This window comes from Melanotaenia boesemani, chromosome 13, assembly GCF_017639745.1.
Source record: "Melanotaenia boesemani isolate fMelBoe1 chromosome 13, fMelBoe1.pri, whole genome shotgun sequence".
Lineage (NCBI taxonomy): Eukaryota > Metazoa > Chordata > Actinopteri > Atheriniformes > Melanotaeniidae > Melanotaenia > Melanotaenia boesemani.
The window spans coordinates 36382999-36410890 of NC_055694.1; the positions used below are offsets into that span (position 1 = coordinate 36382999).

The following is a 27892-nucleotide window of genomic DNA, read 5'->3' on the forward strand; positions in this document are numbered from 1 at the left end:
GATATTTTAATATACTGTGTGTATTTTATATTCTCACTCTGTCAGTTATTCATGTTCTCTGTTTGTACAATGTTTATTACGTGTATGGCACCCTGTTTTATAACATGGTACCTTCCAATTTGAACCACTTGCCAGAAAGGTTCAGTTGCAAGCGGTTAACTGCGGGTTGTAGCAGCCTAGTTGGCCTCGACTGTAACACAATAACTTTATTTCTTTGGAAATCCATCACACTTGCTGCACCATGGATGGAGATGAAAGCGTGTTTTTAGATATGGATCCTACAACAGCCGCAGTATTAAAAGGTAATGTTAATTTACTTTTTTCTGTGTTTGCAATTTTACTGAATCTTGAAATGAACTACAAACAGTGCATGCTAATTTTAACAAATTTGCTTTAGTTTTAGTTGCTCTCCTTGTTAATAATATAGCCTTGTTTTTCCTTTTAATCTACTTTATCAAAACAGCAAAGCTATGAATGCCTTTTTGATAGGTGCATTGCATGGAAAAAATATAGTTTATGAATAGATAGGTGGTTTTGATAAATAGATTACAATGACATTTTATATTTAATTTAGCTATAATAATTTCAAAGTTAATCATTACGTTTTTAATCTGGCGGCATTTTTAGATAAGGCACAGGATGCTAAAAAGTTTATGCTACAATAAGCGTAGAACAACCATGATTCTGTAACTACTAAAATGGCGAGAGTTATTGAATATGCACATTTCAAAACTTGGCCATTCTGCTGTTAAACAACATAACAACCTCACAAGCAAAAAGATTAACAAAAAAAAAAAGCATTAAGTTCTGTTTCATATGCTTCATCTGGGTTTATAAACGAAAATTGCCTCAAGCGTTAGTCATAACGCTTGAGTCACAAACGCGTCCCATAATCATTATCAACCACAACACCCTACCTGCACCATTGAGCACTGTATCCCCTGCCAGCGCCCCCTATCAGTACCACCTGGCATCACCACCCACACCTGTGTCTCTCCCCATACAGTCCATAATCACGAACAGAACACAGATACTCAGTAAAAAGTCCCACAGAAACCCTGTTAACCTCACATCAATACAGACACTCAACAGGCCACCCAACACACACCCAGTTTCTAAGGACACTCATCCTGGTCCCCTGAATATGGCCCTGCTGAACGTCAGATCACTTTTAAATAAGTCCTTTCTTATAAATGACCCGATTTTAGACAACAGCATTGACTGTATGTTTTTAACAGAGACATGGCTCAGCACAGATGCCCCCATCACCCTAATTGAAGCATCACCACATAACTACATGTTCACACATGTGGCCAGGAAAGGCATAAAGGGTGGTGGGACAGCCTCTATCCTGTCATCTTCCATTGGTTTTAAAGACATTTCGTTTGAAGAATACTCCTCTTTTGAATATCACACCATTGTTTTTAGCAGCCCACCTGTCCTTGGAGTAACAGTATATAGACCTCCTGGAAGGTGCCCATCATTCATAACAGACTTTTCAGAGCTGCTCTCAATAATTCATAACCAGTATGAGAGGATTGTTATTTTAGGTGATTTTAATTTGCACATAGATAATCAGTCAGACTCTTTCCCCCAGGACTTTTTAAATCTTTTAGACTGTATGAATTTTACCCAGCATGTCAGAGTACCTACGCACAACAAGGGCCACACATTAGACCTTGTTATTACTTATGGACTGTCTACCAACATAACATCAGTTGTTGATTTAGGTATTTCTGACCATTTCTGTGTCTTTTTTAAGGTTGAAGGTTTTATGAAACAAGCTATCCCTGAACAGATCATTAGGAAACGCTGTCTTAATGCTGAAGTGGATGCAAACTTTACTGATCACCTTCACAGTGCCCCAGCTTTTATTTCACCCTCATCCTGTGATTTTATTGTTGACCATTTTAACAGTAAATTACGTGCTACCCTGGACAAAGTGGCCCCACTAAAACTGAAGAAAGTAACAACAAAACCAGCTCCTCCCTGGAAAACTGAAGATATCAAAAAGTTAAAAAGGAACTGCAGAATAGCAGAGTGGAGGTGGCGAAAAAGCAAACTAACAATAAATTATCAAATTCTACATGAACACTTATGTATTTACAACAAAGCTGTTAGAATATCAAGACAGGCCCACTTCTCCAAACTCATAACTGACAATACAAACAAACCACGCGTCCTCTTCTCCACAATCAACCGCCTAATTAACCCTGTTTTTAACAATCCTGCTGATACACCCACTGATGCCAGGTGTGAGAAGTTTTAGCCCACTTCAGAGATAAAATAGAGAAAATCAGATCTGACCTACGTCAACATCACATTGTAGATTTTAAACAGTCTGGGGCTTTGTTTACTTGTGAGGAAACACTGGAGAGTTTTGCCCTGGTTGATGCTGCAATGCTTAGGGATGTTGTTTCACAGTTAAGATCTGCAACTTGTTTTTTAGATCCCATCCCTACTGCCTTTTTTAAAACTGTCTATGGCTCTTGTGAGGAGGATTTACTGAGCATTGTGAATTACTCTCTCCAGACGGGCGTCTTCCCTTCCTCCCTAAAGACAGCCGTGGTGACCCCTGTTCTGAAGAAGAGCAATTTAGATGCCTCAGTCCTCAACAACTACAGACCAGTATCCAACCTGTCATTTTTAAGCAAAATTTTAGAGAAATCTGTTTTTTATCAGTTAAATTATTTTTTAATCTCACACAATAAATTTGAGAAGTTTCAGTCAGGTTTTAGGACCAATCACAGCACTGAGACGGCACTGGTCAAGGTTGTGAGTGACCTTAGGCTCAATACTGACATGAAAAAACTCTCTGTCTTAGTGTTGCTTGACCTCAGCGCAGCCTTTGACACAGCTGACCACACTATTCTTTTAAACAGACTCCACGACATGGTTGGCCTCACTGGTACTGTTTTTAACTGGTTTAAATCCTATCTAACAGATAGAGAGTTCTTTGTTAGCATGAAGGAATCCTCGTCCAAGAGCTATAGACTGACCTGTGGTGTACCCCAAGGCTCAGTTTTAGGCCCCACCCTTTTTAATCTTTACATGCTTCCTCTTGGTGATGTCATCAGGAGACACGGCATAAATTTCCACAGCTATGCTGATGACACACAGTTATATGTTGCGTGACTCCTGATGAGCACGGGCCCATTGATGCCTTGTTAGATTGTATTTTAGATATCAGAGGGTGGATGGCAGAAAACTTCTTGCAGCTCAACCAGGACAAAACAGAAGTTTTATTGATTGGACCTGAAGCTGAGAGAGAGAAACTGGAGGCCAAACTGAAAACAATAGCACTCAACCATTTTAATCAAGTAAAAAACCTGGGAGTGATTTTAGATGCAGATCTCAGTTTTGAGCCATATATTAAAAACATAACTAAGACTGCTTTTTATCATCTGAAGAACATCTCCTGCATCAGGCCGTTTCTCTCTCGAGCCAGTGCAGAGACACTGATTCATGCTTTTATCACATCAAGATTAGATTACTGCAATGCTCTTCTTTCTGGTCGTCCAAAGAAGTAGCTGAACCAGCTGCAGCTTGTACAGAACACAGCTGCACGTCTGTTGGCAAAGACCAGAAAGAGGGCCCACATTACACCAATTTTAAAGTCTCTGCACTGGCTCCCTGTCAGCTTCAGAATTGATTTTAAGATTCTTTTATTGGTATTTAAGTCTCTTAATGGTCTTAGCCCACCTTATTTATCTGATTTGCTTTTATCTTATGAGCCCACGAGACCCCTCAGGTCCTCTGGTACTGGCCTTTTAACTGTTCCCAGAGTAAAAACAAAAACCCACGGCGAGTCCTCCTTTTATTTCTACAGCCCTCGTATGTGGAACAGCCTGCCTGGGGACGTGAAGGGAGCACCTAGTGTGGATATTTTTTTATTTTTTTAACCTGTCTTCTCCAGCATCGTTGCAAACAGAATGAATGTCTGGCTGCCGTCTGGTGCCGGGCAATTTTACTCTATCAAGCAGGGATTTATACTACATGTATAAAGTCCCTCTTGATGATATGAAAAACTTTATTAAATCAAACTCTTAATGCTGGACTCGACCGGAGGGGACAGAGAGAGAGAGAGAGAAAAGAAGGGAGAGAGAAGAGGGAGGGGAGGGAGAGGGACAGAAAGGGTGTGGGGAGTGCAGGTGGGGACTTCAGACATCATACAAAAGACCATGTAATCCATACTACTTACAACATATATAGCTAAGATCATCCTAGCCAGTAGGTCATTACACAACTAGTTGATAATAGTAACAGTAATAATAATCACAATAATAATAATAATAATAATAATAATAGTAATAATAATAATAATAAGAGTAATAATAATAATAATAATAACAGAAATAATAATAAAATTTTAAGAATAATTATAAGAATAGAGAGAAAAGGTATATTGAAGAAAAAAAAAATGTGCTGGAGGACTCGGCTACACGGCGACGCAGAGACTGTGTCAACATACCGAATATACGGAGTGGAGACGTTCAGGAAGGAGTGATCATGCAGAGTGATCATGCAGATGCCACCTCACCTGAACAGAGGCCAGAGTCAGGCCAGCGGTCCCGAGACCCAGGCCACCAGCCCCCCCGTAGGTAACAGACCCCGACCGGTCCACAGAGACGACCACTCGCCCGCCCAGGAAGACAGCAGCAGGAGACCCCAGCAGGAGCCACCCCGCAGACACAGGGCACCGGCCCCGGCAGGCCGAGGCCAGCAGTCCCCGACCCCCCCCTCCGTAAGCACCGGCCGCCTCCCCGCCCAGGGACAGACGGGGCAGAGGGCCCGGGCCCAGGAGCGCAGGGACACCCCCACCCCCACAGGCCGAGGGCCAGCACGCCAACCGGGGGACCCGGCCCGCCCAGACGGCCACCGCCAGAGGCCAGCCCCACACCCCAGTGCCCAGCCGCACACCCCGAGAATCTAATCCTGCCCCCCCCAGTACCAACACACACACAAACAAACCACAACAACACCTCGACCTTCCCACTCCTCCTTTCATCTTCCACGCATACACCATCCATCGCTCTCACATACTCTTTCCCTCCCACAACACCCACACCAGCCGGTCCACCATCGCATCCCTCCCACACACACAACCATCCTTCCACCATACATTCTCCCACACTAGACCCCATCCAGGCCCACACATCACATCATCATTCCACCATTCATCCTCCCACACCATACACTCATCCTCCCTCTCATACACCATACATTCCATACCTTTCACATACCCCATCCTTCCACAACACCCAACACTATGCCTTCCACTACCCAGGCCTCACCATCACATACAACCATTGCTCCTAACACATACACCATTCTCCCTCTTCTACGCCAGACATCCACCCTGTCACATACCCCATTCTCCCACACACACACACACTATCCTTCCACGTACCCAGTCCTCCCACACATACACCATTCTCCGACACAGCACAATCCTCCCTCTCATACACCATCCATCCTCCCACAACACACACATCCTTCAACCATCCAGCCTCCCACACATACATTCATCCTTTCCACCATTCATCCTCCCACACATACCCACTCCTCCCTACACACACACACACTATCCTTCCACTACCCCATCCTCACACCATTCTCCTACCCATACACCTTCCTCCCTCACATACACCTTCCTCCCACACAAACACCATCCTCCCGCCACCTTATGTCCCGGGGGGACAGCCTCAGCCAGGAGGCGAGGAGACACGAGCCAGGCCCCCACCCCCCCCACACCGCCCCAGCCCCCCACTCCCCACCCCCCAAAACAGCACCTTCCCCCCAGGGCCAGCAGCCAGAATCCCCCGGGACAGCCCGCCCACGCCCCGGGCCAATGCGACAGGCCACCCGGCCCGCCCCGCCCCCGGGCCATCCATGGAGACAGGGGCGCTTAAAGACCCATCCCCCATTCCCTCCCCCACTAGTGAGGGAATATATTATGTGCTGTTTGCAATTAAAAGAGTTAAAATTGGGGGGCAGTAACTGCATTGAGGAGGGGGTGGGGCCACCTGAGCAGTCCCACCCACCTGACCTTGCATGTTCCGCCCCCCAGAACGTGGTTTTGTATGTTGCAAATGTTATTTGTGCTCAGTGACTAAGTGGAATTAAAAGCTGGGAGGCATGCTGCCGCCTGGCGAAGCAATGGGGCCACTATGATGACCCCCCTGCCCCGCCCAGCGCAACAAGCACACCTCCCACAGCCCTACCTGTGTATGTAGTGAAGAGTGGGGGAGGGGAGGGGTCAGGAGATGTAGGTCCAGAGGGGAGTAAACCTCTCCCCTGGAAGACGACCCGCCAGCGGCTTAGGGCGCCCCCGTCCTCCGCCGGCCCCGAAGGGCGTCACAGGCCCGGAGCAGCCACCCAACCCAGGCATGCCACGAACCCCCCCAGGGGCCAGCCACCAGCCCAAGGGGCCACTTTCCTCTTTCTGAGTGGGAGGGGGGCGAGGCGAAGGAAGGGAACCCCAGGCCCACGCCCCCGACACCCGGCCAGGGTGCCCCCCAGAGGACACGTCCTAACCCCTGCTAACACACACACCCCTTTTTTTTTTTCCCCTCCAGCCACTCACACACCCTCTCACACACCTCTATACACAAACACCTCAAAACGTGCACATACCTCCACACACACACCTCAGGCACATACCTATAAACACACACACCGGTGCCTCCATACACACACATGGAAACTTTCATACACACACGCCCACATACACACACACTCTCATACCCCTCCATACACATACACCACTACACACACACTCACATACATACCTGCATATACACACAAACACCTCTATACATACTCACGCCTCCACCCACACCTTCACTCCTCCACATACACATCGACCTCCACATGCACACACTCACATATACACACCTTCATACACACACACATACATCCCACATAGACCTCCACACATACACCCGCACACCCCTCACACACACACACATAGACGCACACACCCAGACCTTCATACACACCTACACACACGTACAGCACACACATCCCTCTACACCCACCCACACACAAGCATACCTACAGACACACACACACACACCCACCTATATACACACACACCCCCACCCAGGTTCTGGGGCTGCGACCAAGCACCAGGGCACGGACCAACCAGCCCCCGGCACGGCACATCCAGACGGGCCCAGCCCCCCCCAGCAGCGGCAGACCCCCACCCCCAGGAGCGGGGGGAGACCCGACGCCCCAGAGCCCGGGGCCCCCACCCGGCCCATCCCGGGCCCGACCGGCCACCCGGCCAGGGGCCGACGGACACCGACCCAGGCACCCCGGCAGCCACCCCCCACCGCCACGAGGCAGTCCCACCCCGGGGCCCACCCAATGCCGCCCGCCCAGATCAGAACCCCCAGCCGACCCAACAGTGGAGCAGCTGAGATCCCCACCCAGGAGACAACCGGAGACCCAAAGCCACCAGGGACCCCCCACCCACATCCACCGTCATCCCAGCGAAGCCGCAATCCTCCACCTACATTAAGTGATGAAGCCAGTCACAGGGGACCAGAGGGAATGAAAGTCATCTGATTGGTTCCTGGAGGAGGCAGACATTGTCTCAATCGTGATGTGATCTAAAAGGAGATTTCTAAACTGCTGGATAGACAAATTATTCTTATCTTTCCAGTTCACAAGAAATAGTTTTCTTTGCGATGCATAAGACTGCGAGGACCAAGTTTATGGAGTGTATTCCTAGTTGGTGTCACCCAGGTCGCCCAGTAGGCAAAGTGTGGGGTTTGCAGAAAAACTGGTTTAAACCATTTTGAGAGATCTTCACACACACCTTAATCCAGAAACCTTTGGGACAGTGTGCAGGACCACAGCGCATGGATGTAGCTATCAGAAGTGTTCTCAGAGCAGTGTCGGCAGATATCTGATGGGGAAAGGCCCATCCTGAACATCCTTGTCCTGTATAATGAGTTTCTATGGAGAATTTTTGAATTGTATTAGTTGTATATTTGAATTCTGAGTCATTTTTAACCGTGTTTAAACATATTTGTGACCATCTTTTCTGATCAAAGTTATTAGATAAATCATGCTCCACATTTTGAAGATTGGGGAGAGCTATCCTTTCTTCTAGCTTTGCAAAGTAATCTATATATTTTTGATAATAATTTTGGAGTATTAAGATTCAAGAATTCTGCTATTCTGACAGGAAGCTGCAAGTCTAACTGTACAGTGGGTATACTTCTCTATATATAATTGATTTTAGTTGGTGGTACTCTAAGAATTTATTACTGATGATTCCATACTGTGAGATTATTGTGCTGAAAGATACCAAGTTTCCATTTTTCTATTATCTGTCCTAACTGTTGTATTCCTTTAGTCTTCCATTGAGTGAAGTTATCATCTTTTTGTTCTGCAGGATGTCAGGGTTGTTCCAGATGGGTGTAAGTCTACATGGAAAAGGTGAAAGATCTGGTTATCTTACAGAAATTCCCAACCAAGCCATTAAGGAAAAACGGATGTTAAGGCTTTTAAAGCAACTTATATGGTTTATAGGGTTGAAGCTGATGAACGGCAGGTCAGAGATGACTAAGTCCTCACACAAAGCCTGCTCCACAATCTAGCCACGGCTCATCCAGATAAACTGGGTTTGAGCAAACTTGGAGATGTACTGCAGCCTGTTAGCTATAAAAGTAGTGATTAAAGTTTGGTAGGTCCAGTCCTCCTCTATCTTAGTCTGCTGTAAGGTTTTAAGACTGATACGTGACGGCTTGTTTTTCTAAAGAAACTTGGATATGAAGGAGTCCAGATATTTAAACCAACTGGTGGAGGGTTTAGTGGTTATCATTGAAAATAAGTAATTAACTTTAGGTAGGATCATCATCTTAATGGTGGCAACTCTCCCCATTAGTGAGATGGGTAAGCGCCTCCACCGTAAGAGATCATCTTCTATTGTTTTTAGTAGTTTAATTTTGTTAAATCTGATAATCTGGGGGAAATATTTATACCTAAGTATCTAATGCTTCCTGTCTGTATTTTGATATTAGGGATGTTTTGTAGGTCACAGTTGATGGACATGGCTGTAGTCTTAGCCCAGTTAATAGAATAATCAGATATTGATGAGAACTTATTAATGACCGTGATTGTCTGAGAGAGTGATGTTTGTGAGTTCTGAAGGAAGAGTAATACATCATCTGCATAAATTATTTTATGTTCTATATTTTTGCCCTGGATTCCTTTAATTTCTATATTTTGTCTAATAGCAGCTGCTAACGGCTCTATGAAAATGGCAAAAAGTGAGGGGGAGAGTGGGCAGCCCTGTCTGGTGCCTCTCTGTAAGCGGAAGCTTGGAGATAGTTTGATCGTTGTTTTCACACATTGCATTTGGGTTATTATATAAGTATTTTAATCCTCTCTATGAAAGAAGGCCCAAACCCAAATTTGTCTAGTGTTGCAAATAGAAACTTCCAGTTTACCCTGTCCACGAAGGCTTTTTTCTGCATCTAGAGAAATGATTGTGGATTTCTAGATTATGTAAAGTAGAGTAATCTATGAGGTTAATTAGTCTACGCATGTTAAGTAGATGAATGTCGACCTTTTTATGAAACCTGTCTGGGTCCGGATGTATTATAAGAGGGGTTATTTTTTCTATCCTTCTGGCAAGAGCTTTACTATTATTTCAGGTCTAGATTTATTAAAGATATGGGACGGTAACTGCATGGAAGTGTGGGGTCTTTACCTGGTTTTTAGCAATAGTTTTATATTAGCTAAGTTCCATATTTTGCGGTATTTTTTGTTTTTCACTGTATTTCTAACAACATATTATAAAATGTAGGAGCTAGCGTTGTCCAGAATTTCCTTGTAAAATTCTGCTGAGTAACATCTGGACCCGGGGCTTTATTGTTGGGCATATGTTGGAGCTGCTTCGTGGAGTTCATCTACAGTAATAGGTGCATCTAAATTTATTTATTTTCATTTTTAGTTTGGTAGATTAATGTTGTTAAAATTTGTTCAATATGTTCATCTGTTGGATAATCTGGTGAATCATATAATGTGTTTATAGAAGCTTCTAAACGTGCATTTATCTTGTCTGGGGTCATGGCTGATGTTTCCGTCTGATCTTTAACAGAGGAGATTGTTGTTTTCTCCTTGTTTGTTTTTAGTTGATTTGCTAAAAACTTCCATATTTGTTACTATGTTCAAAGTTCTCCAAGCGAAGTCTTTGCACTAAAATTGTGGTTTTTTTATCTATAATTTCTTTAAGTTGCAATTTAGTTTTCCTTATATTATTCATTGTGTGCTCTTCAGGGGAAATGCGGTAAGCCTCCCTCCAATGATTTAATCCTGAGTTCTAATTCTAAAACTCTTGCTGTTTCCTTCTTCTTCTTATGTGAGGAGAAGGAAATTATTTTCCCTCGCATTTACTGCTTTTCCTGCCTTCCAAAGGAGACACGCTGAAGTTTCAGGCATGTCATTTTTTCTATATAAATTGACCCATTCTTTTTTAAAATAATCAATAAACTCAGGATCTTTCAATAAAGAGGTGTTAAATCTCCAGCTTTGACCAATCGGTTTATTATTTTTGTTTCTCAGAGTGAATGAAACTGGTGCGTGATCGCTGATGCTGATTGGATGTATCTGGAGTCTCTGAAATGTCGCCCCATTAGTGAGTTACTATTTAAAATATAATCTATTCTAGAGAAGGAGTGGTGAACTGAAGAGAAGAAGGTGTATTCTCTTAGTTTAGGATGGTGAGAGCGCCAACGCATCGCAAAGACCAAACTCCTTCATGTACCGTTTGATAGTTTCTGACGACTGCCCAGACTCGATGACTGCCTGATGTGCTGCAGCGATCTTGTTCAGTCAAGACTACATTAAAATCACCAGCTAACACTATTCTGTTATCTGAATAATTCTGGAGTGTAGCAAACAGGGAGTGGAAAAAGGAGGGATCATCTACATTGGGACCGTACACATTGGTAATACATAATTTGATATTGCAAATAGATAATAAAGTTATCAGAAATCTGCCTTCCGGATCCACTACTGTGCTATCTATGTCAAAATTTAGTCTCTTATTAATAAGAGTAGCTACTCCTCTCTGCCTAGAATTGTAACGAGCTGAGTAAACATGAGGAAACTGAGCTGTTTGAAGAAGATCTATGGTTGAGTTTGTTAGATGAGTCTCTTGTAGTAAGACAATGTCAGCCTGCAGCTCCTGTAATTTATTAAAGATCTTCAACCTCTTCTCCCTGGAACCGGCTCCATGTACATTCCAACAGACGATTTTTAACATGGTTATTGTGAACGGTTTAATGAATGAATGAATGAATGAAAAATACTTTATTAATCCCAAAGGGAAATTCAATATTGTAGTAGTAGTAATTTTTTAGTAAAACAATCACATTAATTAATTAAGGGCTTTGTTCTTCAGCCTGATAGCTGCTGGAAGGAAGGATCTTCTGTATCTCTCTGTCTTGCATCGGACTTGAACAAGCCTCCCACTGAACACACTTTGTTGTTTCGTCACGGCGTTGTGTAGAGGGTGTGAAGGATCTTCCATTATCTTCGTCAGCTTGTACAGAATTCTTTTTTTTGATGATCAACTCCAGCGGCTCCAGAGTTACTCCAAGCACAGAACCGGCTTTCTTGATCAGTTTGTTAATTTCTTTTCAAGTCTCTGGTTCTGATGCCGCTGCCCCAGCAGATTGCTGCAAAGCTGATTGCACTTTCAACAACAGACCTGTAGAACATTTGCAACATTTTGGTGCAGACGTTAAAAGATCTCAGCTTCCTTAAGAAGTAGAGTCTGCTCTGACCTTTCTTGTAAATGTACTCAGTGTTGCTTTTCCACTCAAGTCTGTTGTCCAGCTGAACTCCAAGGTACTTGTATTCCTTCCACCACCTCCACCTCCTCTCCCATGATGGAAACACTTCTATGTGTGTTCTTGTTCCTCCTGAAGTCAACAATCATCTCCTTTGTTTTCTTGGTATTCAAGATGAGATGATTGTCCACCGCACCATTTCACAAACTGAACCGACCAGTTCTCTGTACTCTGCTTCTTGTCCATCACTGATACACCCAACAACTGCTGAGTCATCAGAGTATTTCTGCAGATGACAGAACTCAGAGTTGTACTGGAAGTCTGAGGTGTACTGCGTGAATAGAAATGGTGAAAGTACAGTCCCTTGTGGTGTTCCAGTGCAGCTGACCACCATCTCACTGGAACACCACAAGGGACTGTACTTTCACCATTGCTTCATGCATGTTACTGACGCGTGTGTCTTTGTGCGCCCCTCTGCGTGTTCGCGCGTGTTTGCGTGCAGCCTGACTGCGCGTGTTTATCCGTGTGTTAAATATCCGTATATGTACCTTAATGCGTGTTCTCTCATACATAAAACGCGAGTATTTATATGTATCATGTATGGTGCGGCTGTGCGTCCTGACGGTGTTCGACCGGCTGCGTGCGCTGCTGATATTACGAGCTGGATCACAATTAACAGTGAAGGCGTGAAATAGAAAGAGAGTGAAAAGTGAGAGTGGTTGTGTGTAAGAGAAAAACAAAACAGAAAAAAAAATACATCGATCTAGGTGTAGAGGCTGTGGTGAGGACGAGCGGTGTGTTCTACTGTCAGTGATCTATAATGGCGAGTTAAGAGTGATCATTGTGAGAGATTGACTTACAGCACCTGGGATCAGAAGAGCCACGGCGTGATGTTGGGGTCCCGGTAAAGCTGGCCGTCAATAAATAATTTGTCCACTGCAATGACTGCTCGTGATCCTTCCGTGATGAATTTTCGTCTAATCGGGAAAAGGATTCTTCTCCGGTCAAGAATTTCCTTTGGAAACTGGTCGTTTACTCCAAAGTTGGTTCCCCTTAGTTCTCGGCCCTGGCGTTTAACTCTTTCCTTTTGCATAAAATCCCCGAACTTTGCAACAATAGGCCGCGGTCTTCGGGCTCCGGGCTTCTTTCCTCCCAGACGATGGACTCGGTGAAACTGTATATCATTTGTAACTTCTGCAGGAAGTTTAAGTTTGGTGGATATAAAGCTTCTTACAGTGACTTCAGGGTCCTCATCCGTCTGTTCTGGGATTCCCATAAACACCAGATTGTCCCGCATACTCCTGGCCTGTAGGTCTATTACCGTTTCTTTTATTTTTCTATTTTCTACTGTGAGTCGGGTCACTCCCTCCGTGAGGGATTTCACCGTCTCCCTAAGGTTGACATTCTCTGTCGCTAGCGCCTCCACCTGCTTCTGGCTAAACTCCAGCGATTCTCGGACGGCCTGGAACTCTCGGTGGAGAATCTCCAACAAGCTCAGACGGGCGTCAAAGCTGGAGAGCTTGTTATCTATTGATATTAATACATCCGTTGAGTCTTTGCTCGGAGGAGAGATGGATCAAGGTGATTCCTCATCGCGCTGTCGCTTCGCCGCTGAAGAGGTGGACGGAGTCGAAGTTTTGTTTGACTTCCCAATAACTATTAATTCGTAGCACTGATCTATGTAACTGGTCAGGCTAGCCAAATCCTCCCCGCTGTGCTCCAGAGTATCTCTTAATAAGTTCCTTTTTCCTTCTTTAGAAAAAACTATGTTTTTACAGGGTTAGTGAATTGGCGATGGTACAGAATTGAATAAATGAATTTGTTATTTAGCGCCTTGTCTCAGTCTGCCGTCTCTCACTTACCAGTGTCACTTACCTCATGATGTCACTTACCTGCGACCTGCCTGCGAAAGTTCCCTGTGTGGATATTTTTAAAAACAGACTCAAGACCCACCTTTTTAGTTTAGCATTTTAATCATTACTTTTATTATTACTATTGTATTTATTCATTTCTTTATTCTTAACACACAGGCTGTATTCAGCTTCTATTTATTTATCATTTATGTATTTGTTTTATCATTCTAATTCTCTTATTTCATGGGTTCTCTTATTTTATGGGTCTTGGCAATATTACTATTACTTTTATACCCAGGGTTAGTTTTTAGATTGTTTTAGATTTGGTTTTACAGTGTTTTATCTCAGTGTTTCCCTACACCACTAGACCCCAAAATTTACGACAGCATTTCCTTGGTCCTTTTAACTTGCTTTTACCCTCTGTGTTGTGTGTGTGTTTGATGGGGGGGGGGGCTTGCTGCTATTGGGTTGGTTGGGGTTCTGGGGAATTTTACTATCTGTAAAGCACCTTGAGTTGCTATTTTTATGTATGAAAGGTGCTATATAAATAAAGTTTGATTTGATTTGATAACAGGAGATACACTTGAGCAATGTGAAATTAATAAACAATATAATTCCCAAAACCAACTGCTAGTGGCTCCACAGTCGGTTGTATGCTGATGCAATTGGTGGCACTGAATTGATGGGTCATTTGCAGCTTTCAATGCTACACATGAGCATTAACCAATGGTAGCTGATGAGTATGAAAAGTGGGATGGACAGACATAGCATGTCTTTAGGTATCTCACTTTTTCCTTATTAAAAAAAAAAAAGACAACCGCAAACAGCAAACAGCAAACAGCAGACATCAGCTGATGATTACTTGACATGATAATTATATCATAGAGGATAGAGGTCTAATATGGATTAGATTGAGGCGGGTATGGGTATAGTCAGTTTTTTATATGGTATATAAAGACAAAAACAAGTATTCAAACTAGTCTAAATGGGTTCAGACAGCTATTTTTAGTATTTTTTATTATTGTTGTTTTTACTAATGGTAGCATCGTTGATGTGATACAAATTTCATTTAGCAAAAATGCCAGGCAGACTTGACCTATATGTAGATCCCTGTGGATACCTGTCCCTGCTTGAGAGCTGTTTAGACATTATACTGTATATTTACAATCTGGTTGTATTTGTTTTCAGCTGCCAATATTAGCGCAGACATGCTTCCCACTCTTTCTAAGGAGGACTTGCGTGATCTCTTTCGGGGGCCAGAGCACTTTTTCAGAAGGAGAGCCATTTGGAAAGCTACGCATGGTGAAAATGAGGTGATACTAAATTTTAATGTTGTGGATACTTGTAATCATGCTGTGATTTATAAAGTCAGTGAAGCTTTTCTCTTTGGTGTTTGTAGTGTGTGGCTATTCACTTGTAATTTCTGTCAAATTTAAGGGTGAAGAGTCAGACAAGCTTTCACCAGGCACCTACTCTGGAACTTGTGATGCTAGCTATACTCCTACTCCAACCTCTTTATCCAGCCCTTCTTCCTCCTCCACCCCATTCCCATCTTCAAAACCGGGAGACCAACATAGCCCCAGTAGAACTGTACAGCTTTTGAGTCCACAATATGTTGTGTACACAGACACAGAGCTGGAACAGGCAAGAGCTGCCTATTTTGAAAAACAGCGGGCTGGGGAAGAAGGAGGCTTTACACTCTCCAAAGAGCTTCGCTGTCGCTTAATAAGGAATGCAGTAACAAGCATGATCGCAATCAAGAGAGCTGCTGGAGTTGACTTCCAATATCCATGCAGCCGTGAGATAACTGTGATGGTTAAGCATCTCATTGAGTATTTCCCCATGCTGCAGGACAGATCTGCAGCTAGTAGAGCCAAGTGGGTAGGAGAAAATGATTTATTCTGGATTAATGCTCTTAAAACTTCATTTAATTTTGATTTATGCTACTCTACACAATATGTTTTGTGTTTTTTTTCAGGAATCTATTAAGAAGCAGCTTTTGAAAAGGGTCCAGAATGTAACACCCCCTAAAAAGAAGCAGGGTGCAACTCCTTCAAGAAAGAGACGACGAGGCATCAACATTGACAGCAGCAACAGCAGCAGCCAGGAGACATCTACTGATGACACCGAGTCCAGTGGTTCAACTTTGATCTGGGAAAAAGCAACACAGTTAGGAGGCAGTTCAGAGGCTGAGCAGGTTGATGGTAAGATCACATGTTGAGATTCTGCTTTGATGTTAGTTAATCCTAATATTGACAAGGGAATTTTTTATGTATGCATGTGTATTTTAATAACATCATCTCCTAAACCCTGACTTTAAAACTTGTCAGGTTTATAGTAAGAATCCTTATTTACAACCCTTTTTTCTGACAAGCATCAGAGCTTTGATGCTAGACGGGGAGGCAGTTCAGTATTTAACTGTTAAATTTCTTACAATAACATTTAAATCTTTACCAGTTATTATTCCTATAAAAATAAGCACTTCTAGGTATTTGTTTATTTAAACTGTAAACAGAAACAGTGATTTGTAATTCTGTTTTAACAGTTGACCATGAAACTCTGACAGCCTACAAAACCAGGCAAGACATTACAAGTCCAGGCCCAGACCCAACAAGAAGGATGTTGCCCAGCTGTTGGACCTTGAATACCAAGCGAGACGGGCTTACATTGATTCTGATGTCATAAAGGAACAGGACAGACCCACCAAGATTCTTCAGGCATATCCTTGCTTCAGAGAGCTGGATCATGTAAGGTCTTGTTTTGAGTTGGTTTAACGTTTAATAGATTCTAATAGTAAGACATGCAAATTATTAAACATTGCATGTGTACTATGGCATTTAATTTCATGAGTGACTTGGCCGTAGTCTTGTTTAGCACAAACTGTTCCAACAATGCAGCATTTTCATTATTACAAAACTTTATGTGGAAAAATTATGTGAAAGTTTTGTCCTGTTAAATTATTTAAGCAGTTTAGTCTGCAATTTCAGTTGCACGTTTTTTCCAGAACCTGTTAAAAACTGGAAGATTTTGATTGAAATGTCAATTTTAAAAGATTTTTTTCTGTGTGTCTTAATCAGATAATGGATAAACTGCAGCAGATCCTCAGTCAAGGAAACTTACACTTCATACCAGAAATGAAGAACCACTGGGGGATCTTTTGTGAGAAGGCCCACTTTTATGGAGTTTTCAAAAAAGTCATGAGACCTCCAAAGGGGAATAAAGGTAATTACATACTTAATCTCACTTGTTCACGTGCACTTGGACAGTGCCAGTCATGCGTCACCATGCACATGCAACTTCCACTATTTTGTCCCTTGTTTGGCACTTAAGCTGTACAGTATATCTGCAGTAATTAATTGACTTTTCAATAATCTAATGTTGTAATAATAAATTTGTTGTTTAAATAAATATTCTGAAAAAAAAGGTAGGTAAATGCTAATTTTACCTTCTCAGATATAAATATTTATCTCTTTGACATAAAGATCGAAAAAACAGGCAAAAAAAAGATTTACAGAATGCCCATTGCAAAACAAAACATAAAAATGGAATATTCCCTTCTTTTGTTCTTTTGAAGTCATATTAAACTGAATATATCTTTGGATTGAGGACAGGATCTTGAAAGACATCAGAGATGGACCTTTAACCCTATTTTTCTAAATTTTATAAACTGAGCAGTTAATCATTACATTAAGAGAATGAGTAGTATATTAAGACTGTTAGCAAATGTGTTTGATGGGGCATCCTTAAATCCCATGTTGTTTTGTTTATTTTTAATAACTGTCTGCAGAAAATAAATTGATGTTGTTTTGTCTTTCACAGTAAAACAAACCATTGCCACGATGAAGGCTTTGCCAGACATGTTCCCATCACCTATCACTCCCCCCAAGAAGTTAGGACATGCAAGTGAGGCAATGCTTCACATCCTTGAGGTAAGACGGTTTTAATTTTTCTTGACCATAGTTTCTAACAGTGATTTTTTTGGGACTGTTTTTCTTTTTCTGTTTCAGTCTGCAGAAGATCCCAACACCTTTCTTCAAACCAGACCTCTCTTTAGCCCTGTGGTGATTGTCTGTGAAACAAACTGTATACTGGCCATTGGAACCATGCCTGTGCTGATCTTCCCAAAGGAGGACATATCTGATGGTGATGTATATCATGGCATGTTACTACACCTTTCATCTGACATATCCCAAGTGCATCGCTACACTCCTCTCTGTGCTGCAGACAGAAGTCCTCAAGGACACCATCCAGGACCGAGACATGACTTCCTCATATAAAAAAACTATGGCTGAGTGGAAGAAGTTCACTGCAGAGTAGGCTTGTTCATTAAAACACATGTTGATGTTCTGTCCTGACAAATGTTTAGTGGATGACCTGTTTAGTGTAGATTACACAGCATCCTTGGAGTATGGCCCATTCCTGTGAGAAATTGGTATACAATCTACAGCATTGTTTGCACAGTCATCTTCCTGTTAAGTGTTTCCACCTTTGGAAGCATTGTGTTTTTGCCATGTTCATAGGCACCTTAAATATAATAAAGAAGTTAAAAGAAACTGAATTTGTATATTCATTTAAGCACACATTTCTTGTATGGTCAGGATCACATCCTGAGATTTTGCTTTATTTCAAGAAATTTGAGTAAATTATCATACATATTGAGAAAAAATATATTGTTAATCCTTTCCCTTTGCATCAAGAAAAATACTGTTTTTTTAGTATGTTATTACTGGTTTCAAGAAATATGGTGCTTGCATTATCAAGATTTTGATACTAGCATTTACTTAATTTTAGAAAAAAATTAACATTTTGGGAAAATGATTCCCATTTGTGCTATTTGTATAAGTAAAGTTCACTTGAAATTAGTGAGCATATACTAATTTTAAGGTATTCTTGGGTTCAACAAGGTTAGATATTTTCACTTGTTTTGGAAAACCTCGACAAGCCTGATTTTCTTGTTCTGTTGGCAGATAATTTTTCTAGATTTAAGCAACAACTACCTTATTTTTGTACTTTTTTTCTTGTTTCTGAAAGCTGAGTTTTTGCAGTGTTGGGCACAGCTGTGCCATACCTTTTACTTTTCCAGACATCTGCTGTTTAGTGCACATCTTCTGCAACAAAAGGATGAACGTGCACTGTTTTCAGTCACTTGCAATTTTCAGAATAAAGATCATGCTGTAGTATTTACTACCTCTCTATCATCCCTGCAGGCTTCATCAGTTGTTTTCCTTCCATCATTTCCCTTCTTTCTTTCTTTCACTTGCTGTTTTCCATCTTTACCATTACTACTTTTTCAGTAGTGTAGCCGAGTTTAAACTATTGGTAAACTCTGATTTTTCCTTCCCAGTCTCGAACATCCCTGTCCTGGAGCAACACACACATATAAGAACCACCAACCTTATTAATATGTAAAGTAAACACCCACACAAAGGTGAGACCATGAAAGTCTGGTTTTTATTCCAAATATAAATGTATTGTGAGCAACATAAACTGTAAAACAGCTGGACTTTAACTACTGACCAGCCAGTGACCTGGAGGTGAACAATTCCAACCGGCAGCAACAACAAATGAAGAGTTGTCTCTCTTCTTTAAAGAAAAACCGGCTGATGTCAGTTTTTGACCGCTGATAATGACCGCTCGAAATAACACCAGAGTTCAGATTTGGGATAAAACGTCAGGCTATCAGCCAACATGGAGGATTCCCCTGTGATTGATCATATTGTTGTACCTGTGATGCATTCACAGAAGCCAGTAAATTACAAAATTACCATCTTCTTTAATGTCATAAGACAGCTGAGGGAATGTAAACTTATTCCTTCTGGGGTGTAAAAACATTCGGGGCTAGAGCCGGGAACGCCCAGTCCAGGCCATGCTCCTGGTCTCACCCAGCCCTGTGCATCTGGCAGTTCCTCCAGTACATCTCACAGTTCTCCTTTTGTACATATTTGTATCTTTACATGTAGTTTTAAAGTCTTTATAAAATTGGGTATTATTTAAAGTAAAGTTTTTATTGAGATGCTAACTATTCTAAATTTGTGGGTCATAATGGAGGGTAGAACAAATGTGCAGTCACATGTGTTGGAGGACTCGTACTAGATGAATGTGTCCCAACTCCTACACAAATAAGGCTATTTTTCTGTTTGAGAAGTTATTAGACCCTCAAGGTTTATTTTAGTCCTTTATAGTGCAACTGTGCCACTGTTATTGGTACCATAACAATGTCTATTATAAGATATTGCTTTATTTTGTAGTTGAGACCTTGACCTTTTGAGGAAGAATCCCATGCTGATGACCCTCAACTCATGGAAGCCATCTCAATGTCTTTAGATTCCAGCACAAGTGAGAGGTCAGTGGAAGAAACTAGATATCTCTAGTTAAAATGAAATGCAGAATATACATTTTTTTTAATTCATGGTGATAGATTTCTCTGCAGTAAATATTACCCATTTTTTTATTTTCTAGTTGTGTTTCACAACGTATGTTGTATTAAAGTTAACTGGCTGAGCTTTTACCATAAACATTAACATTTCCTTTAGAGAAAATTGTGGAAGGTATTGTTTTCAGAGTGAAAAATGAAAGCAGATCCAATTTTTCGCCTGAGAAGAAGGTAGATGTCAAGTTTACTGATGACTATGGAATATCTGAGGCAGCTATGGACAATGGAGGACCTACTTGGGAGTTGTTCAGACTATTTCTAAAAGAAATCAAGGACAAAATTGGCATCTTTGAGGGTCCACCTCATGCCAAAGTCCTAACAATCAACTCTAAAATTATTTTTGATACCATTTGACGCCTGAATTTTTTTAAATTTAATTTAATAACAGTAATGAAAGACAATGGATACCTCTATGCTGGGCAGATAATGGCAATGTGTGTTGTCCATGGGGAACAGAGTCCATGTTTGCTGTCTGAAATCTTGTATGAGTGTCTTCAAAAGGGCCCAGACAATGTGAGGGTCAAACCAGGACATATCACTGATGAAGAAACAAGGTCACAGGTGCAGTCGGTCAATAAGTTACTGTTGTGTCTCTCGATTTTAAAAATGATTTGTTTTGTATGCACCCATCAACATACAAGTCAAACAAGTAATTGTACATCTTAATTTAAAATAGAGTCATAGGGGCTTCCGGTTGACTGATGGAATAGTTGGATGCATTGTGAACCAGCTCTCCCAAAACATGCACTTATCCCACCAAATAATTCGATAACTTGACTTTTAGTATTGTAAAGTGTTGATGAGTGGGTTAAAAATAACCAAAGGCCACACGAAAAGAGGAAGAATGCCGAAAAGGTGCTTTGATAATGACGGCTAACAATACCAACCTGGGTCAAGCTAATAGTGGTGAATTGAGTGCAGCAATCAGCATTGAGGTAATTAAACTGAAAAAGGAGTTGACGGTTCTCAAACAAGACAATGAAGCCTGAGACACAAGATAAGTCACATGGGACAAGAAATAACCGACAAACTTGACAACATTGCTGCGGAAATGCCAACCCTATTGGAACGAGTCAAAGAGATGGAGACCCGTGTGGAACAGCTGGAGGAAAGGCTGGTACCAGCAACTCAGGCCCTCTGCGCCTACCTGGGGCAGCAACGGGCCTGAAGTCCAAACTAACTGACCTAAAGTCCCGATCAAGAAGGAATAATATCCACAACTTTGGAGTCGCAGAGGGAGAGGAGGGCAACTTGGTGCATCAGTTTACTGATAAGCTCATATGAAGCAAACGGAAATTACAACAGGACTTTGACTTGAAAATACGGCGAGCCCACTGATCCCTGGCATAGAGACCCGGCCCCGCTGAGGCCGATTATTGTCAACTTCCAGGAGTTTACAACGAAGGAAATGATACTGAAAGAAGCATGGAAGAAGAGAATTCAGCTCGGCTCCAGAGCTGTCTACTTTGACCATGGCGGGTAGCCTGTGAAAACCTCTGCAGCGGCTCGGAAAGCGAGAGACAAACTACAGGAGATTCAGCATGTCCCGAACTTGGGCCTGGCTTTGATTACTGAATGCTGGGAGAAATGGTTTTCATTTCATAATAGGACACGTTGGTCTAGTAGATGCAAGAGCGAGGTTCTTCTCACCACTGGCCCCTCGCCTTATGAGAGGCATTGCCCTCACAGTAGAGGAGGAACACAAATATCCTTCTTGGTTGGAAGTTATATAAGGATAAGGATTGTTCTGGTTTGGTTCTTGTTGAGGGGTGCTAGCTTGTCCACTTTGTGTGAATGTATGGTAGGATCACATGATCTGAAACTTCTTCTCTAAATGTAAATGGTCTGAGTAATCCAGTCAAAAGGAGTAAAGGGTTAGCATAAATGAAAAAGGACAGGATTCATGTTACGTTTTTACAGGAAACACACGTCAGTGTGTCACACTGTCCTCGTTTGTCCTCGTCATATTCTGCCCAGCCAAACTCCCCAGTAATCACTCCCCTGATCATCTACACCTGTTCCTGATCTTCTCACCCTGCCACAGTCACGCTAGTCCTGCACGACAGCCAATCACTCTCCGGATCCATAATCAGTCACACCTGTCCCTAATCTCTTCACCGGTCCTTGTATACCACAGCACCCCGTTCACTCCCTGTCGGACCTTGTTGTTGCATTACTGCTGGACTGAGCTCTGTTCCTCCCCGGCTCCATGTGTGGAAATAATTTTACTTATTGTGCTCTATATATAATATGATAATCACACCTATAATTACTTCCTTTACTATATTCATGTATAAATTGTATTTACACTGATTGTTACCATATTACACTTTTTACATGGTACATTTTTACTCTTCATGCTTTAATTGACTTTTAAGGTTTCTTCTCTTCATATACATGCTCTGTTAAAAGTTCACTAAGAGGGTAAGATGACCTTCATCTGGTCCTTCCTCAGACCCTTAGACTGGTTCTGGTGGAGACACAACTATGTGAGGCTGTTTTGACACCAGCTCTTGGAGTTGTGTGTCCACCCAAGGTCTTCAGGAAGGAGGATTCTTTCTACAGAAATGTACAACTATTGTTTTTCCTCTTGCCTCCCCAGAGTCTCTCTCGACTTCATGAGTCAGGATGACCACTGTCATTACTTGCAAATAATTCTGTATTCAATATTTCTCCTGTAATAAACCTTATATACTTTTACTCGTTCCAGACTCTTGGTAATTTGTCACGTCTCCAGGATCTTCTGTCATCTCCTCCGTTGGTTCTCCCAGTCGTACAATCATTCCTCCTGTTCCTTTCCTTCGTTAACCTGGTTAATCATTCTTCTGTCTCCAAGGGGTTCATTCGTAATACAGTGCAAGAGCACGATAAATTTAAAAGGTTGGGTTATAAGACCATGTGGATGAAGAGATTCAGCTATTGGATACTGGTGTTCTGAAGAAGCGATGCATCTAAAAGTTGCAGGATAATAGATCTCGAGGACCGGACTTGGGCTCCCTGGTATAGCACTTTTACTGGATGCCATTTATCTGTAAATTGTCTGAGTGAAAGAAAGAAAAAAACAGATTTTTAGAAATATTTGTTAAATATTTTTTAATGTCATGAAGTGCACATTTCATTGTTTTTCAGGCAGCAGAAGGTGGAAGGAGTGAGCCGCAGACAGAGGTACACCATGCAACTCGACACAGAACTAACTTTTGTGTTTGTCAGGGAAAGAAAAATAGTGGGAAAAATTTAATACAGATTTTAGAGATCTTGTTTACATTGTCACGTTCAAGCTTGAAAATAAATTCATATTGAAGCACATTTTGCAGTATTTGGCTTTAAATAAGGTGACACAATGCTCAAGAAGCTTAAATAAAAAGCTGTTTTTTCTGCGTTGGTTCACCAAGATTCCTCTCAGCCCCCAATGTTCCCAGGTCCAGGAGCTCCCCTGGGTGAGACTATGGGACTGTCTACAGGTGACATTACTGACAGGGGGACCAATCAGCAAAGAACCCGTGTTTCCACTGGTAATGACATCAGTTCCACCAGACAAGATGAGAGGCTCAGCAGTAGTGACGGCAGCATCACTAGTGGTCATGCTGAGGGCGTCTTTGCTGCAGATGTCTTCAGGGGCAGCACAAAAGAAAACTCGATCACCACTTGAGATGGAAGGCTGGTGAGGCAAGCACATTACCAAGGACTGCAGGAAAATAGAAAAATTGTAGATTTACATAAAAACTAACTTATATGACAGTAAGCATGAGATCCTATTTGGGCTTGAACAATGTGTGTATTATGTGTACCGATTAATATAAAGTATTAGATTTTTTTCTGCACAAAATTATTTATACTTGAAATAAATTTGAATCCAACGTTTACCCTTACAAGGCTGAGAATACATTTTTGCATTCACCACTGCAACGTCACAGTGCTCGCCTCTTTCACCATCAGCAGTAAGGACCAGCTGACTTAACGCAAGCCAGTTAAGTACAGCTGATGATGCAGTCTGAATAACACAAGCTAGTCCAGGTGTCAGAAGAACTGTGCTGTATTTCACTGAACTTACAGCAAGACTGCAGGACTTCCTTCACAGACATGCGGGTCATGTTATCAGGTGAAAGTCCAATATAGGATGAAATAGGTGCAACTTATAACAGACACACAATTAATGTCATTTCAAGTTTCTTTATAGATGCATGAAGATAAATATATTTGCCCATTTTGTCTGTATCCAAAGCCCGCCTGTCTGAATGGCTTTGCTCACCATCAGAAGACGACTCCGTTAAAAGAAAGAAATACAACAAGCAAGAGGAGTTCTGTGTAACACACTAGAGCACACAAAACAACTAAGAAACTTGTGTCAGTGCAGCATGTAACAGTGTGTGCTCAAAAACATCCACTAGCATCATCACAAGGTCTTTAAATGGTCAAATATTTCATGAAATGATGTAAAGGACTTACAGATTATTTCCTGTCAGAATGACCTTGTCAGTCCTGATGCAAACGGATTTCTGATGAAACTCCAAAGGCCCAATCCCATTTCTCTTTGTTACCCCTTCCTCCCCCTCCCCTTGCCACTTGCCCCTTAAAAACGAAGCTAGAAGGGCTGAATGTCAACCCTTACGAATTGGGACACCCCTTGGTGACTCCCGACGTGATGGATTCGGTATGGCATAATTATTAAATGTCTTCGACTTTTATTTACAAAATTTTCTCTCTGTTGACATCAAATAGGATTTAAAGGACAATCATAATCATCCTCTAACCAGATCAGGCACTGAAAGACCGGTCATAAATGAAGGTAAGGACAAACCTTTTCTAAAAATTGTCCACATTGACTCCTTTAGATTTAAGTGCCTGATCAGGTAACAGATGGTTTTAGTTTTGGTATGAGAAATGGGGCTTTAAGAAGTTGAAGAATAATAGAAGTAAAAGGAAAATACGCAGAAATGGTCTGGGACAATAAGGATCTGGGATCCTGAATAAAGGAATAGAAGTATAAGAGTTAAAGAGAAACAGATAAGAGTAAAAGAGAATAAGTGAAAAGTGTATCATTTTAAGTGTGGAGTGAATGAGTGATTGGATGTAGTATTTATAAGTATTAAAAGTGTTATGGGACTGGGCATCTCAAGAAATTGACTGCAGAAGATAACAGATCTTCTGTAGAAGCTTAAGAGATGAAAGAGAAAAGGTCGGGGACCTTAAAGAGAGAAACTAAGTAAAGAGAGTAATAATGTTTGTGGTTCTTCCTTATGTAGAAGGTTTAGCTTTGCAGTGCTTCATGTTGGAAATGAATTTTCCTAACATATTGGTTCTTTGAGCCGGATCCTAAATACTCATCCGAACCCAGTGTGGAATTGCAGAGAGACTGAAGACTGTGTGCAGCCAGGTCTAGGACCTGTAAAAGACCTCTACCTCTAGAGTTGGATGCTGTGTGAGTGTTTCTATTTTTTGGGTGGGGCTGAGAGGGCATATATGAGTTAGGATGAGCGGGAGTGTGCAAGGAAATAGGTGTGTGCATGTGTTTCTGTGTGTGGTTGGGGCGGGGTTAAGTGCACTTGTGGGGGGGGGGGGCCTGGGCGGGCCTGGGGGTGGTGGGCCGTGGGTCTGCCGCTGTCCCCATCCTCTCATTCCCCGTTAGGGGTGTGGGAGGGTGGGTATATTCTGGGGTGGGTGACGGCTCACTGGCTGCGGTCCCTGAATGGCCCGGTCGTGGGGGGCGGCCTCTCCTGGCCTGTCTTGCCCTGGGGGGCCTCCTGGGGAGCAGGGGTGCCTAATGCCACTAAAGGCTCATCATCCAGAGGGAAGTTTGCTTCCCTCTGGACTTACATCCCCAGACCCCTCTTACTTCCTGCTCTCTCTGTCTCACACACACACACGTAGGGAGTTGGGAGGCGTGGAGCCATGCGGGGTGGAACGGAGGAGACCATTCAGTGGTCTCCTTGGATGCACCCCGTGGCGACTCGCCTCTCAGTTTTAATTGCACCGAGACACCAAAACACAAGAAACACAACACACAAACAACACCTGGGGGGCATGGCATGCGGTGCATGGCGGGCGGGGCCACTTAGGTGGCCCGGCTCCCGGTTCATTGCAATCACTGCCCCTCAATTTTAATTGCACACAACACACACTACAGAAACAGTCAGGAGCAGGGAGGGAGAGGGTATTGGGGACCTCTCACACCCCTGCTCCCCCTGTGTGTGGCTAGGGGCAGGCGGGGGGGTGGTTGCCCCAGGGCCGGGTCCCGGGGTGGCTGCGCTGGTGGGCTGCTGGCTCTGTGGGGGTTGGGTCAAGGGGGGGTGCTTGGGGCTCGCTGTCCGCTGGTCCGCCTGGGGTGTCCCCCATGGGGCATGGTGGGTGGGTTGTGTGTGGTGTGACTGTGTGGTGGTGAGTGATTGTGGGTGCGGCGCAGGGGAGGTTGTGAGTGTGGGGTTATATGGGGTGCAGGTTGAAGTAGATGGGGAGAGGGGGGAGGGGGCAGATAGCATCCTGGTTCCCGGGGTGTGCGGCTGGAACATCGGGGTGTGTGCTGGCCTACGCCGGGTGGCTGTCTGGGGGGGCCTGGTCCTCCTAGGCATGTTGCGGGCCCTCTGCCTTTGGGGGGTGGGGCGGCCGCCTCTGGGCTCCTGGGGCCCTGGGCCCTTCGCTTGGGCTGCCCTGGGTGGCCGGTCCCTGGCGGGGCTGGCGGCTGCTGATCTTGGCCCACTGGGACCTGTGCCCCGGGACCGTGGGGGGCTCTTGCTGGGGCTCTCCTCTGCCGCCCTTTGGGTGGGGCTGGAGTCGTCTTTGTGGTGGGGTGGCTTGGGTTGGTGCTCCGGGTCTGCTGCTGAGGGCCCGGCCCAGGCCCTGGTCTGCCTCTGGCCTCCGTGGAGGCGTGGTTGCAATTGCATGATCTCACTCACCACTCTTCATCACTGATCACTCCTTGTTTCTCATGCTCTGCATGCTGACACAGTCACTGAGTTGTCTAGTGGGTTTTAATACTAAGCAATAATTATTAAAAAATTTTCTTTTTTTTTTGTATTTTTCCTGTGAGTTAGTATCTGGTCGCTGTTATGTCTTTTTGATTTGGTTATTATTTAAAAACTCTTAATGACTGGTAGCCCTGTTTTTTCTGTGTGTGTGTTTCTGCTTTTGTAAAAGTTGTAGGAAATTTTCTGGTGTGTTCATGTACAGGTGTAACAGTTTGTTGTCTGGTGATGGTGTGGATTGAAGGGTCGTTTCCTTCTGTCTGTGATCTTTTTGTCTCCTTTCTTCTTCTTTACCTTTTGCTCTTTTTACTATTTTCCATCTTTTTCTGGCCCCTCTGGTCAGGTCCAGCAAGATTTCATAGATTCCGTGATTCAAAGTAAATAAATAAATGAATTAATCACATTACCAAGAGGAGCCTTACCCATAGGCCTCCCCTTGGCAGAGCAAATTTGTTCAGTACGATACAGCAACCAGATTATCATTTTGCTGCTATGATGCTGGACAGGACAATTTAAAAAAAAAAAAAAAAAAAAAAAAAAAGACCTCTACCTCGACGTTAGGTGGGAGGCCAGTCATCTGGGGTTCTGAGTCTGGTGACGGGTGGTAACAGGAAATCTGCCTTCAACAAGCAAGCAGTTCAGTATAAATCGTGTGATGAAATAAGGTTGTGTGACTGCCTCACCATGAAAAAAATCTTATAACTAGACAAAACCAAGCTAGTGGGTTTTAAAGATGTTTGAATATTTGAACCAGAGTAAATAGGCTCTAAAAGATCAATTCTGTGCCAACAAGACAAGAGCTCAAGAGAGAGAACTGCAGGAAAATAAATTAAA

General features: G+C 43.0%; 1 long non-coding RNA gene across 1 annotated transcript; it reads left to right on the forward strand.

The window, feature by feature from the left end:
* The first annotated feature begins 167 nt into the window (after positions 1–167).
* Positions 168–15242, forward strand: LOC121651600. Its single transcript, XR_006012452.1, has 3 exons — positions 168–302; positions 14855–14979; positions 15104–15242. It is a non-coding gene; the product is annotated as an uncharacterized LOC121651600 (long non-coding RNA).
* The last annotated feature ends 12650 nt before the right edge of the window (positions 15243–27892 follow it).